Consider the following 15,068-nt stretch of genomic DNA (forward strand, 5'->3'; position numbering starts at 1 on the left):
GAGAAGTCATGTTAGCTTTAAGAAAGCATCCCTTAACTCAAGCCATAAAAAAAGCCTACTTCCTGTACTTTGGGTGTAAAGTAGGTGACCAGGACAAGAACTGGTCGCCCACTTTCAAGTGAATCAAAATGGACGTTTTATGCCATTTGCAGGGCCCATGATATGATATGGAGGGAGCCAACGAATCATGTCACAGACTGTTACTTCTGTATGGTGCCTCCTATTAAAAAGGGATGATAATGAAGAAAAAAGTGGACAGTGACTCTATTCCTGAATCACCTGACCATTTTTCTGTACGCTCTGATGAAGGTGAGGACACTGATGAACATCAATTTGATATACACGAAGAAGTACATCAGCCATCTATGTCAAGGATCCACCATTTTGTCCAAACCTTTATCCTTCTAAACCATATAAGATTACAGAAATGAGCTTATTGAGCTCATCAGGGATCTCAAACTGCTGAATAATAAGGCAGAACTTTTGGCCTCGAGTCTACAATAGTGGAGTCTTCTATATCAGGGGTGGCCAACAAGTCGATCGTGGCTTTAATTTCGGTCGATCACGATGAATTTTAAATATATATTAAAAAGTAGATTAGTCAAAATCTAAATGTTATTATTATGCGCCACACCGCATACGCTTATTACAAATCCGTTGAACCACGTGACTACTCTTGTCGACGTGCAGCCAAAATTGACCAAAACAGATGATGAATTCCGATTTTTTGAGTTTCCACTGTATCATCCACCAGCAAGTGTTAACCAGCAAAAGCTTAAACACTAAAAGTGTTATGGATGTAGCTTTCAAAATTGTGAATTCCAACAGAGCACAATCTAATCAAAGGAGACTTTTCAAAATGCAACTCGATGAAAATGAACCAGGTCTAATATTACACACAGGTGTGAACTGGTTGAGTCGGAGTACGTTTCTACAGAGATTTCGAAATTTGCTGAATGAAAAATACTTGTTGATCAAAGGGGAGATGATTATCAGCAGCCACAAGATACAGAGTGGTTGTGTGATCTGGCTTTTTTGGCAGTTTTACCAATAAATTAAGTGATCTGAATTTGGAATTACAAGGGAAAAAAATGTGGATGACATGATAAGTAGTTTTTCTGCATATAAATATCAATTTTTGGCAATGGCTAAGTATCTTAAAGAAAAAAAATTTGATCATTTTGCAAATATGCAATATCATTTGCAAAAATATCCTGTTTTTGAATTTAATATTGAGAAATATGTTTCTGAAATTGAGAAATTTGTGGATGATTTTGAAACCAGATTCAGTGATTTTAAAACAATTGAAAACATTGTTCAATATATTTCTTATTCTTTTGATGTCGACTTAGATACGAAACAAATTGCAGAAAAAAATCGCTGAGATTTTTCACATGGAGAAAATATTACTTGGAAATGAAATTATTACATGGCGAAACGATATCCTCCTAAAAGCTATACCATCAGAAAAAGACTTTTGGAAATATGTTTGCCGAGAAAAGTACCCAAATGTAAAAAAATGCAATGAACTTTTAAATTCCAGTTTTGGCTCCACATATCAATGTGAATCGGACTTATCACATAGATAAGTGGAACCAAAACAGGAATTTAAAAGTTCACTGCATTTTTTTACAGTGCTTTTCTTGGCAAACATATTTCCAAAAGTCTTTTTCTGACGACCTGGCTTTAAGGAAGATATCATTTTGCAATGTAAATAATTTCATTTTCAAGTAATATTTTCTCCATGTGAAAAATCTCAGTGATTTTTTTCTGCAATTTGTTTTGTATCTAAGTCAACATTAAATGGATAAGAAACATATTGAACAATGTCTTCAATTGTTTTAAATCACTGAATCTGGTTTCAAAAATCATCCACAACATTCTCAATTTCAGAAACATTTCTCACTATTAAATTCAAAACCAGGATACTTTTGAAAATTTTCTCACTATTTCTCACTAAAAACATTTCTCACTATTAAATTCAAAACCAGGATACTTTTGAAAATGATCTTGCATATTTGCAAAATGATCGAATTTTTTTTTCTTTGAGATCCTTAGCCATTGCCAAAAATTGATATTTATATGCAGAAATACTACTAATCGTGTCACCCACATTTTTATTTTTTACTTGTAATTCCAAATTCAGATCACTTAATTTACTGGTAAAATCTGCCAAAAAAGCCAGATCACACAACCACACTGTATCTTGCAGCTGTTGATAATCATCTCCACTTGTATCGACAATTTTTTTAAAATTTCATTCAGCAAATTTCGAAATCTGTAGAAACTTACTCAGACTCAGCCACCTCACATCTGTGTGTAATATCAGATCTGGTTCATTTTCATCGAGGTGCATTTTGAACAGTCTCCTTTTAAGAGATTGTCCTCCGATGGAATTCGCAGTTTTGAAAGCTATGTCCATAATAATATTAATATTTCATCTTTTGCTGGCTAACACTTTTTGGTGGATGATATAGTGGTAACTCAAAAAATCTGGGAATTCATTATCCATTGGCACAATGCGTGAATCTATTAAGATACCCCGTCATTGCTTGAGCTCCATCTGTTGTTATTGATACAAGCTTAAATAGTGGTAATTTAATTTTTTCAATAAAATGTTTGAATGTGTTAAAGATATTAAGACCTCCAGTTCTTTCTTTTAGCGAAACCATAGCTAGCAGTCTTCTCTAGTGGCAGAATCATCGAAAACCATATGAATAACAACGAGCAACTGAGCTGCATCACTGACATCTTTAGATTCACCCAGTTGTAAAGAAAAGGACACACAACTAGCAATATGAGCACGCAATTGTTCACTCACATTTTTACTTATTTTTTCGATGAGTCGCATCACAGTATTTCGAGATAATTGCAGATCTTGAAGAGCACTTTTAATTCTATTTTTGTTCTTAAAATTTTCAAAACGAGAATCTGTTATTTCTAAAAATGTGTCTTTGATGAATTGACCATCAGAAAATGGTTTGCATATTTTTTGCAAGAAGATGACCTGCTTTAAATGATGCTACAGCTACTGCTATAGATTGTAAATTAGGTGTCACGAAGAAATTTTGTTGTGTGAATAATCTGTATTAAGTTCTTTTAATTTATATTTTTCTAAGGTCACTATTAGACTGAAAATCCGATTGATATTTACCATGGAGTGCGTTGAAGTGCCTTTCTGAATTTCCTTTTTTGGGTATAGCCACGGAAGCATTGCAAATCAATCAACATTTTTCTTTTATCATTACAAAAAAAGTATTCTAGTTCCCACTCTTGATGAAAATGATGTGTTTTACTCTTTTTTGTAGTATTAATTTTAAATCAAAGGGTATTAAATTAACGTATAAACACTGTCCAGTTATTAATATTAAGTAAGCCAAATAAGAATTTGACACATATGCTATGCCAGTGTTTCTCAATCTTTTTACTCTCGTGGCACATTTTCCAAAGAAGAAAAATTTCGCGGCACACCTACGTAGTCATAGAAGAAGAAATTTCTAAATTAAATAAATAGAACGAAAAATAATATTAACAATTTTTTTATTTATACTTATATTATATCTGTGTTATGCAAACAGTTCTTACAACCAAAATAAAATATAAAAATAATTAAATAAATAATTACAAAAAGAAAATATGTACGCCTTCAACAAAGCTTTAAATTATTCAAATATTTGATAGAAATCAAATGAATTTTTATTTAAAAAATTATAGTCAAAGTGAAATATGTGATTGGCGATGTTTTGTTATTTCTGCTATATCAGGTCTTATTTCAGACAGAGCAACTCGCAGGTCATCTTCGACATTTTCCAATCTTGATCGTTTTTTATTTTACATGTTAGTGAGAGTTGAAAATCGTAACTCACATAAATACGACGTAGAAAATTGGAGTAAAATATTTATTGCTCTTTTAGATAACTTTGGATATTCATCTCTGACTGAAATCCAAAAAGTATCCAAATGAAATTCCGAATGTTTGATTTTTAATGTTCTATCGGATGAAAGGGAAATCAGTTCTTCCTCTTCTTCAAGACAAAGATTCCAGTTTGATGTATCATTAATAAAAGGATTTCGAATCCAGTCATATTTTTCCGATTTAATAGATGGAAAATATGTTTTTATTGCCTTTTGAAGCAATTCCAAATGGTTTTTCACCACTGGTGCAAGAAAATTTCTCATCTGTTCAGGAATCTTAGGAAACATAGCTAAATTATTTTCATCAAGTTTATTCATCCACAAGCATAATTTTTTATCAAAAGCAATTAACTTATCTGTTGACGTTAAGATATTTTCGTTTCGCCCTTGTAAACTAGTATTTAAAATATTAAGATGTGCAAATATATGTTCTATGTAAGCCAGTTTTGCACACCACAATTCATTCTTAAAACAATCATAAAATTTTTGTATTTTCATACGATTCTTTTGTTTTCCTGCTGTATTTATTTCATTTTTAAAAAATGTACAAAGTTCTGCTCGCAATTCAAATACACGGGCTAAAACTTTTCCTCTAGAAAGCCAACGAATATCATTATGTAGTAATAAACAATTGTAGTTAGATTCTATGCTGTCGCATAATTCTTTGAAAATTCGTGATTTTAAAGGTCTGCTTTTAATATAGTTAACAATTTTTATTACGTCATCTAGTACAATGCTTAATTCTGTCGGGAGAGTTTTGCCTACTAAAGCTTCTCGATGAATAATGCAATGTGTAGAAATAAGATTTGAATTTTTTGTTTTGCAAACGCCAAAAAACCTTTTTCAGGTCCGATCATCGATGCAGCACCATCTGTACAAATGCCTGTACAAAAATTCCATGATAACTTTGTCTTTTCGAAAAAGTTATCTACACAATTAAATATTTCCCTTCCTGTCGTTCTTCCTGGCAATTCTTGACAAAATAAAAATTGGTTCATAATTAAATCTCCGTTAATGAATCGAACAAATCCCATTAATTGTGCTTTCCCGCTGATATCTGTTGACTCATCTATTTGCAGAGCAAAAATTTGACCATCAAGTTTTTGTTGAACATTTTCTACTATATTTTCCGACATATCGATTAATTTTCGACTTATAGTATCGTTGGAAAGAGGAATTTTATTTATTTCAGCTTCTGCATCTTTGCCAAACATACATTTCACCATTATACGACAAGCAGGACCGATCAACGTTTCTCCAATCGAATGAGGTTTCCCTTTTTGTGCAATAAGTTGCGCTACTTCATAGGAGGCAATTTGTGCTTTGTCAGACACTTTTATTGTTTTCCAATTTTTGTATTTGTTTGGCACTATTTGTCATTAATTGTTCAAAATACCTTTTGTCTTTAGACATCAAATTTCGATGAACTTTTTCCATATGGCGTTTTAGCTTGCTAGGAACCATTGCACTGTTTGCTTTTTTATGTCCAATGTCCACATACAACACATAAAGGTAAGGGGAAATTTATGTCCCCTGTCCACGTAAAACCAAAATTTAAGTAATCTTCATTATATTTTCTTGTACTAATTTTCGATCTTTTTGGCTGAGATTCATCGGCGCTGGTATTGTTCATATTATCACTATTTTCAATGGATATATTTGTATCTGCTGCAGAACTACTGTCGCCGACATCAATAGTTTTGTTTTTATTTAAAAATTTTCGTATATCCATTTTCAGTTTTTTCTAATAAACAAAAAACGGTTTTGTAGAATAACCCTAAATTATTTACTTTACAACACAAACACAGTTTAATATGACAATATTAATACGATATATATAAACATGTAATACGCCGCATGCCTACGCGTACAACTCCCAGAGAACTAGAGAGAGAGAGAGAGACTAGAGATGGGATCCCTTATTTTGACTTAATGAGGTAATTCAGGGGCGCTGCGCACTTATACAGTATCGCGTCGGTCCGATTCACGTGGTCTGCGGGCAACAGATAATTGGTCTTTATTCAAATAGTGTTGGCGCCTGAACTGCAGACGCCCCTGTATTCGGATATGTCAATTTCAATTCGTCATAAAAAGATCCTTCGTGTACTTTATTCTTATTAATGGTATTGTACGTACCATTAATGGTAATACTTATTAATGGTATTGTATGTACAGTGGTACCTTGGTTTGCGAGCATAATTCGTTCCAGAAACGTGCTTGTAATCCAAAGCACTCGTATATCAAAGAGAATTTTCCCATAAGCAATCATGGAAACCCAAATGATTTGTTCCAAAACTCAAAAATATTCATATACTGTAAAAATGATTAATACAAAATACATACCTTTTCATATTTTTAATATTTAAATTTAATATACATAAAGCAATCGAATTTATGGTAGGATGACTTTCACTGTCACTAACGGAATCACTGCTATCTGTAGATTCTTTCTTTTTGTGCGACTTTAAAAAGGAACCTTTCCAATGACACTTGCTTTTGCCTCCTCTTGAGGATTTCACGGAAATATGACATTGCATTGTCGTTAAACAGATTTATCGCTCGCACTATTACAAAATGAGGGGGCACGCTTGATACACATAAACAAAGCTGCGCGTGTGTAGCAATTGAATAAACAACACCGTAAAGGCAGAGACAACCCTATTAACACCTCACATTTTACTAATCTATTATAAACTGGTAGTAAACTCGATCTAATTGCATTTGCGATTATACTGATAGCTGAAATTGTGTTGGTTTTTACGTTATTAAGGTGAAATGTGTTTCCCCTTCACTGATATAAAAAACAAAAAAAAAAATACATTTTCAGAATCTTCTCTTCATCCCTATCGTGTTGCGTTCGGTTGGGGTGATTCTGCATTCGACTGCCATTTCTTGTAAACACAAAGGCGAATCGTGCATAAGCGAATTTGGTTCATGTTATATAAGATATCGTTCCCCTATTTATAAATCGTGTATGGTCGAATTCGTGTAGTGTAAACATGTGTTATACGAGGACTGACTGTACTCGTATTGCAAGACCCCGCTCGTTTATCAAGTTAAAATTTATTAAAAATTTTTGCTCGTCTTGCAAAACACTCGTAGACCAAGTTACTCGCAATCCAAGGTACCACTGTATATTCGGACAATGATGTTAAAATAAAAGCGACGCTAGTTTTTTTTAAGATTTCGCGGCACACTTGGAAAATTTTGCGGCACACTAATGTGACGCGGCACACCCTTTGAGAAACACTGTGCTATGCTCTCCTCAATGTAACTGCGTGAATTTTCACTAGGCAAGCCTAGCGGCTGCACGGCGACAAGAGTGGTCATGTGGTTCAACAGATTTGTAATAAGCATATGCAGTGGAGTGCATAATAATAATAACATTTAGATTTTGACTGATCTATTTTTTATATATATTTAAAATTTGTTGTGATCGACCAAAATTAAAGCCGCAATCGACTGGTAGATTGCAATTGACTTCTTGTCCACCCCTGCTCTAGAACATGGGTACAACCCCGTACTTAGGCCAGAAAGAGATGAAGAAGGATGTGAAGGCACCCCCCACTCACTGCTTTATCCCCTCTCTGCATGTTACTGGGGAATGTCACGTGACATCACAATATGTTAGAGCTGAAATGAAGAAAAAACAGCAAAACAGCATTTTTTTTTTTTTTTTCCTAAATAGCTAACAAAAATTCACACCACGTACAACCACTGATTCTTCTAGGTGATTTCATGTGCATTAACAATGAGAATTGCTCATGCACCTCAACAGAAATGCTTCTTTTTTTGTTCTGGGGGCTGCTGTCCCCACACTCCTGCTAATATAAAGAGAACTTGATACTAACAACTTTTACAATTAAAGCAAAAAACTTCAAATTGTCAAGAAACATGCCGGCTGGTACACTTCATCAAACATCCTCCACTGAAAACACTTATTACAAAGCTAATCAACTTTACACTCATACTTCGTTCAATTGCAGTCTTACATTAATCCATCCTTTTGCAAATGTAATAATAATAACACAATAACTGAGGGCAGCAGAGCAGCATGATGATGACTAAACAACAGCACGATAATTTCGCATTTCCCTCTAAAATCAGAAGCGAATTTGCATTCAGTCAAACAATCAGATATGCAAAATGAGGTAAGTTACGCATTCCCAATAATCACCCAATCACAGAACTCGACACGCCCGCAATGGAGATATCCATGTCCTGGAGTTCAGCCACAATAACATACAATATGTGATACTATTTTTAGCAATGCAATGTACATGTAGTGTTCAGGGGATGTTGAGGTTGTCACAGACATTCTCTCAGATATGCCAGACAAGCTGTACTTGCTACCTGGGAGTCTAAAACGCTGATGGAACTGATATTCGGGTGACACTCAAGTCAAAGTGAACTCAATTTCGGCGAAATCTGGACAGTCTGTGACAGCCAAATCCTCTGCTTGCACCTTCACGATGGTGGGACTGTTAGTAATCCTCGGTATAACCTCCATGCACAAATACATGGTGGGTGACCACCCAGGTGTGAACCAACGTAAGCAGGGGGTCGAGGTGTGGCGCCCACACCACATGGAGGAACGCCGACCCTCTATGTTACCAGGCAGTACTAGGTGGTAGATGACTCTCATCAACCGGTGAAATACCACCACTTTGCTTATTGGAGGCTTGAAGTGGTGGAACCCATGTTTAGTCTCTAGAGCTAAGTTCCGGTCAACCTTTCCCCATCTCTTCTATCATGCAGTATGATTGATGACTTTTGAGGTTATGATGAACGTCGTGGCGAGATCCAATATTCCTTACATTTCGAGGATACAGCTCTAAAACGGTGTTCACAGGCCGGCCGCTAGTTAGTACACTGGACCGAACCTATTGGTAAATCCCTAGGAGGCTTCTGGATCAGCTAGTGTATAATTTTGCTACCTCTACTCTGCCAGATAGTGATTGGAGGGAGTCCGAGTAGTGTGTATGCGGGGAGCATTGTCGAGGCCACGTTATGTCAAGGATCTGGGTATATTCTTACCACGTGTACGCCATATCCAAAAATTTCATTACTTCATGTAGCATGTCCCACCCACTTTTTTTTACCATTGAATACACCATGAATGGTCAAACTAATAGAGCAAGCTTATCTGCGAAAAGATCTAAACCTCCCAAGCACTTCCTAATTCATTTCACAAATATACGTGGTCTCAATTCTAATCTCAACGATGTCCATTTGCACTTGCAGTCTGCCAAACCCCATGTACTTTTTCTGACAGAATCTCAGTTATCGGTTGAGTCAACTACTGCTCATCTCAGATGCCCAAATTATTCGCTGTATGATTCCTTTCGCCTCAAAGGTGGTACTTGTGCATATGTCCATTCTGATATTCCCTGTCAGAGACTTGGCAATTTGGAATCTCCTCTCTTTGATCTTCTCTGGCTTAAAATCTCTCTACCTCATTGTCTCAAATTCATCTGTTGTCTCTACCGTTCTCCCAACTCAACTAATCACTTGGAACTCTTTGACTTCCTCTCTTTGCAACTTGACTTTCTCCAGTCCAACTTTTCTAACAGTGAGGTAATTTTCCTTGGTGGTTTTAATGTTCACAACTCCAGCTGGCTTCTAGTTTCTAGTCACACCGACCCAGCAGGTTGAGATGCTGAGGCTTTTGCAATTACTAATGACCTAGCACAGATTGTTCATTTACCTACAAGAATACCGGACAATCCTAATCATACAGCCAATACGCTTGATCCTTTTCTCACAAACAACCCTTCTAAGTACACGGTCGAAGTGAGAGCTCCTTTAGGCACTTCAGATCACAACTTGGTGATTGTCACTTCTGCAATGGAACCTTTATCTCATGGCTATTCCCAACCTCGTGTTGTTTGGCATTACAAGAATGCAAAATGGGATGACCTGCGAGACTTCTTTTCTTCTTTTCCTTGGTCGGATTACTGTTTCAAAACTTCTGATGTCAACGTTTGCTCAGATCGTGTCAGTGAAATTATTCTTGCAGGAATGGAATCCTTTATCCCACACTCCATTTTAAAATCTCGTCCTTTATCTAAACCTCGGTTTTCCAATAAATGTGCAAAGGCTGTTCAAGAGAAGAATGTTGCATATCGTAATTGGCTTGTTTCCAATTCTTCAGTTTCATTTTTCAGCCTGCACCAAAGCTTGCAACGATTGTAAAGCAGTTATTAATCAGTCCAAACTAGATTTTGAACAGGCTAAGAGTAGAAAACTTGCTTCTTGCCCTAATGGTAGCCGAGCATTCTGGTTTCTTGCAAAAGCTATTGGCCGCAACTTTTGTCTATCTCTGCTCCCACCTCTGTCCAAACCAGATGGTTCTGTTGTCACTTCAACCAAGGTTAAGCTGACCTGCTAGCATCCCATTTTTCTTCCAGCTCATGTATTAATGATCTTGGTAAAACACCTCCCACCATTCCCAACACGTTCCATTCAATGCCTCCTGTGGTCTTCCGTCAAAAGGATATCAGAAAGATTTTGATGAATCTTGATGCTAAGAAAGCACCAGGTCCTGATGGTATTTCTCCACTTGTTCTCAAAACCTGTGCTCCTGAACTTACTCCTATTCTTTGCCGTCTTTTTTCACTTTCTTATTCCAAAGGTGTTTTTCCTTCTGGTTGGAAATTTGCTCATATCCAGCCAGTTCCTAAAAAAGGGTGACAAATCCCTCCCATCCAATTATCGTCCCATTGCAATTACTTCTACTCTTTCTAAAGTAATGGAGAAATCAATTAACCGCCAACTCTTAAACTACCTAGAAACCTTCCGTCTGATCAACGATCACCAGTATGGATTCCGTCAGTGTCGATCCACTGGTGATATTCTGGCTTATGTTACCCATTTATGGACTAATTCAATGGAAAGGTTCGGTGAAACACAAGTAGTTGCTCTTGACATCTCAAAGGCTTTTGATCGTGTTTGGCATAAAGGTCTTCTAAACAAGCTTCCATCTTATGGTTTGCCAACTGTTTTTAGTAATTGGTTATCCAGTTTTCTCTCTGATCGCTCACTGAGGGTGATGGTAGATGGCTCTCTGTCTTCTAACTTCTCCACTAATGCCGGTTTCCCCCAAGGTTCAGTTCTTTCCCCCACTCTTTTCCTCTTGTATATTAATGACCTTCTTCCATTGACTGGAAATCCTATCCATAGTTTTGCCGATGATAGCACATTGCATTCCACTTTCCATTTTGAGAACCTTGTCCTGCTCAATCAGCTTCAACTTCTCGAAAATCTGCTACCAATTCCTTAAATGCCGATCTTCAGGTAATTCTCCAGTGGGGCAAAGACAACTTAGTTGATATCAACCCTTCTAAAACTCAGTCTTGTCTTATATCTCGCAAAAAGGATTCTTCTGCTCCTATGCTTATCTTTAGTGACACTCCGATTTCTTGGCAAAATGATATATCTCTTTTGGGGATTACCCTGACTTCTAATCTCTCTTGGCACAAGCACATTACAAATATTGCTTCCTCTGCATCTAAAAGACTTGGTTTTCTCTTTCGCTGTCGGCGTTACTTTTCTTCCAAACAGCTGCTCACTCTGTATAAATCGCAAATCCGCCCTACCATGGAATATTGTTCCCACATCTGGGGTGGTGCCCCCAAAACCTCTCTCAGGCTTCTTGATTCAATTCAGAAGCGGGCAGTTAGGTTAATTAATGATTCATCTCTAACAGAGTCTCTCCACTCGCTTTCTCATAGACGTACTGTTTCTGCTGCATGCCTCTTCTACAGATACTTCCATGGGCACTGTTCTTCTGAATTGACTTCTATAATTCCCGCTCTCTCTTTCAAAACAGTCCGAACACGTGCCGCCACCAGCCAACATCCATTTACTGGCCAACTTCAAACCCACAGAACCAACATTTCATCTTCCTTATTTATTCATTCAACTGCCGTTTTCTGGAACAACCTTCTTTCATACGTATTTCTTGAAAATTACAATCTACAGAAGTTCAAGTCCAATGTCAACAAATATCTTCTTTCGTCCTCTCAACTTCCCACCCAAGCACGGTACTAAGTACCATAGGTTGTAATACCTCTCATGTTTGGGGTTCACATAAAAAAAAAAAAAAAAGATTTATATGAAAATGGTAACTTTTTAAAACTTACTGAAACAATTGCTAAATTTGATCCAGCTTTGGCAAAATATATTTGCCGTATTCAGAAATCTGAATTGAAAAATATCGTGCATTATTTGGGTGATCAAATACAAAATGAAATTATGGAAATAATTTCACAAAACATTACAGATAAAATACTAGAAATGACTAGAGGAGCTAAATATGTTGATATAATCACTGAAGATGAAAATAAAATTAATATTTTAAATAAAATTTATCCAGTAAGTACTCGTAAAATGCTCAAAAAAAAAACAAAAAAAAAGGATTCTGATATACATGAAGCTCTTGAATGTCTACAAAATATCACGGAATATTTTAAAGAAAGCAGAACCGAGAAAGCAGTCCAAAAATTTCTCGATTCCGCTAATAATATGGCTGCTATTGTTGGCATTGAAGAAGATTTGTTGCCAGAAGTGAGCGCTATAAGGAAAAAGATTGAAAAAACGTAATTTAAATTGTGAAAGTTGAGATGAAGCATTTGCATTAGTAGACGCATATGATGCAAGAAAGCAAGCTTATACAGCATCAGCAAAAAAAAAAAAAAAAAAATTTCCATTTCACACAACCTAAAAAAAGTTTGTCTGGTTCTTTCTTGAATTTATTTAAAATATCAACTTCCAATGAAAAATTTGTAGTAAACCTTAAAGTACCGTATTAATTACTGAAATCAATAATATAGCAATGGCTTAATTTATCAGTACTCCCCTCATGAGAAGAGGTAAGTAATGATAAATTAAGCCATTTTTATATTATTGATTTGAGCCATCAACTTCCACAACGGCAGATGGAAGTTTGTTGCAGCAGTACTACCTGCTGGCTAAAAGCAAATTTCCGAGCATCCATTCTACAACTGTCCTTCCTGAATATGAATTTATGCCCCCTCAGGTTTGTAATCGGAGCAAGAGGAAGAATCCCATCAGAATTGAGCCTGGCCAATCCATTCAAGGCCTTATACACCTCAATCAGATCACTTTGCAAGTGCCTAGTCTCTAAACACTGCAATTTGCAGAATTTAAACCTTTCTTAGTAAGAGCACCCCTTCATTCTCCTCACCAGTCTTGTTGCCCTTCTCTGTACTCTTTCTCCAGACCTGTATTCAGTACTCAAGGCATGGCCTGACCATTGCCTTATACAAAGTAATAATCAGCTCCTTCTCCCTACTAGCAAAATTCCCGTATATCATTGACAAAATCAATGATATACGGGAATATCATTGACAAAATCTCACGAGCTGTTCTGGCAGCCTGTCTGCACTGCTCAGAAAACTTCACGTCTGACTGCACAATTACCCCCAGCTGTTTTTCATTCTCTACCACCCTGAGTGGCAGAATACCATTCCACAGTTGGTACGTTTCTCTGGGGTTACTTCTACCCATATGCAGTACTTTGCATTTGTCAATGTTAAACTTCAGTTGCCACTTCTCAGCCCATCTGCCCAACTTTTCTAGATCCTGTTGCAGTAGCATACTATCATTACTATTATTAACAACCCTGCCAACCTTGGTATCATCTGAAAACTTCAACATTCAGGATCCGCAACAAAATTTCAAAATTATTTTTTTATTTCAAATTACGGACAACAATTTTCTCGTTAACTGAAAAGTTTACAAATATGAAAGAACATGTAGAAATATTTAAAAGGTTTTATAATATTTCTGAATTTAAAAAAATCGAAGAAATGGAGTGCTTTTGGACAAGCTTCTGCAGCAGAATTTCCCACTAAATTTAGGCTATGAGCCGCACAAGGGACATAAAATGCAGTTTTACTATGGCTCTTAATCTTCGCTTGTAATCTGTTGTATATCCCGGACATGTTGGCTGCATTGTTGTAAGATTGTCCTCGACAGTTTTGGATATCTAAACCATATTCCGTTAATTTTGAAGTTATATTATTTTCTAAGTAGCTAGCATCGTGCTTTTCAATATGTAGGAAAGACAAGAAACTTTCCTGAATTTTATATATTTTCTTTATCTAAATATCGATCATATAATAAATGATAATTGATCTGTGTGACTTATGTCGGGAGTAGAGTCAACAATAAGTGAAAAGTATTTAGCCTGTTTGATTTCATTAATAATTGTATTTCTTATGTTAGCGGCCATTAAATGTATGAATTCGTCACACGTAGTATTAGAAAGATAATTCACCTGTCCTTTACCACATTTACCACAAGTTTCTAAGTGAGTTTTCAAAAACATATCAAAATTAGCTAAGTATTCTAAGCAACTCATAAAATTTCCTACATTACTATCATGCCCTCGAAATCCCAACCCTAGGAATGTCACTAATCTGTCTCCCTTCTCTAACATGTGATATTCATTTTAAAGTGCTTAATGTGTGATATTATTTGAAAAATATAAATGTGGGGTATTTTGAACATAATTATTTTTAATCAACAAATTATTTTTAAAGTGCTTAATGAATGTTATTTATTTTGAACAATTTTTTTTAATTAATGAGTATTAATTTTGAACGTAAATTAATGAGTTATATTGGAGTCCTGTGCAGGTCCACTGTTTCCAGAGGTGTGCTGGTAAATTTTTAACAATCGGCTCTCTAAAAGAAAGTAGGGGTACTGGTGATTTGAACAGATTTTAATTTCGGCAGCCACAGTTTGCACAGATGGCATCATATAACATCATTGATCACGTGACTTGCCTCTTCCGGACTCGGGCGTCTCTGTAGCCAGGTGGGAAGGAGCAGCAGTGCGTAGCACACGCTTCTTGATTAGACTGGGGTTCGAGCCCGTCACCACCAAATACGGAGGATGCGGAAAGGTCAGGAAATGACCACCGCATATCCCCGGAGCAATATGGCCTTAGTTGCTAATGCTCCTAAAAAAAAAAAACCAACCATCTTCCGGACTCTGGTGGTGTGTTTCCCATGATCTTTTGCCCAGGTCTGACTCCGATAATTTCTTTGTTTCCCATGATCCTTTGCACAGGCCTGACTCCGTTATTTTTAAAATTTTTATTTTTAATTTTTCTGCTTGATGGG

At 36.2% G+C, this 15,068-nt stretch overlaps 1 protein-coding gene across 1 annotated transcript in view; it reads left to right on the forward strand.

Annotated features, from left to right (window-relative positions):
- Sbp2 (SECIS-binding protein 2) overlaps positions 1-15,068 on the forward strand; it is a 303,049-nt gene that overhangs the window by 20,979 nt on the left and 267,002 nt on the right. The gene's annotated exons all lie outside the window — the stretch shown is intronic.

This window comes from Mastigoproctus giganteus, unplaced genomic scaffold, assembly GCF_048544385.1.
Source record: "Mastigoproctus giganteus isolate SK-2022 unplaced genomic scaffold, ASM4854438v1 scaffold_15, whole genome shotgun sequence".
NCBI classification, from domain to species: domain Eukaryota; kingdom Metazoa; phylum Arthropoda; class Arachnida; order Uropygi; family Thelyphonidae; genus Mastigoproctus; species Mastigoproctus giganteus.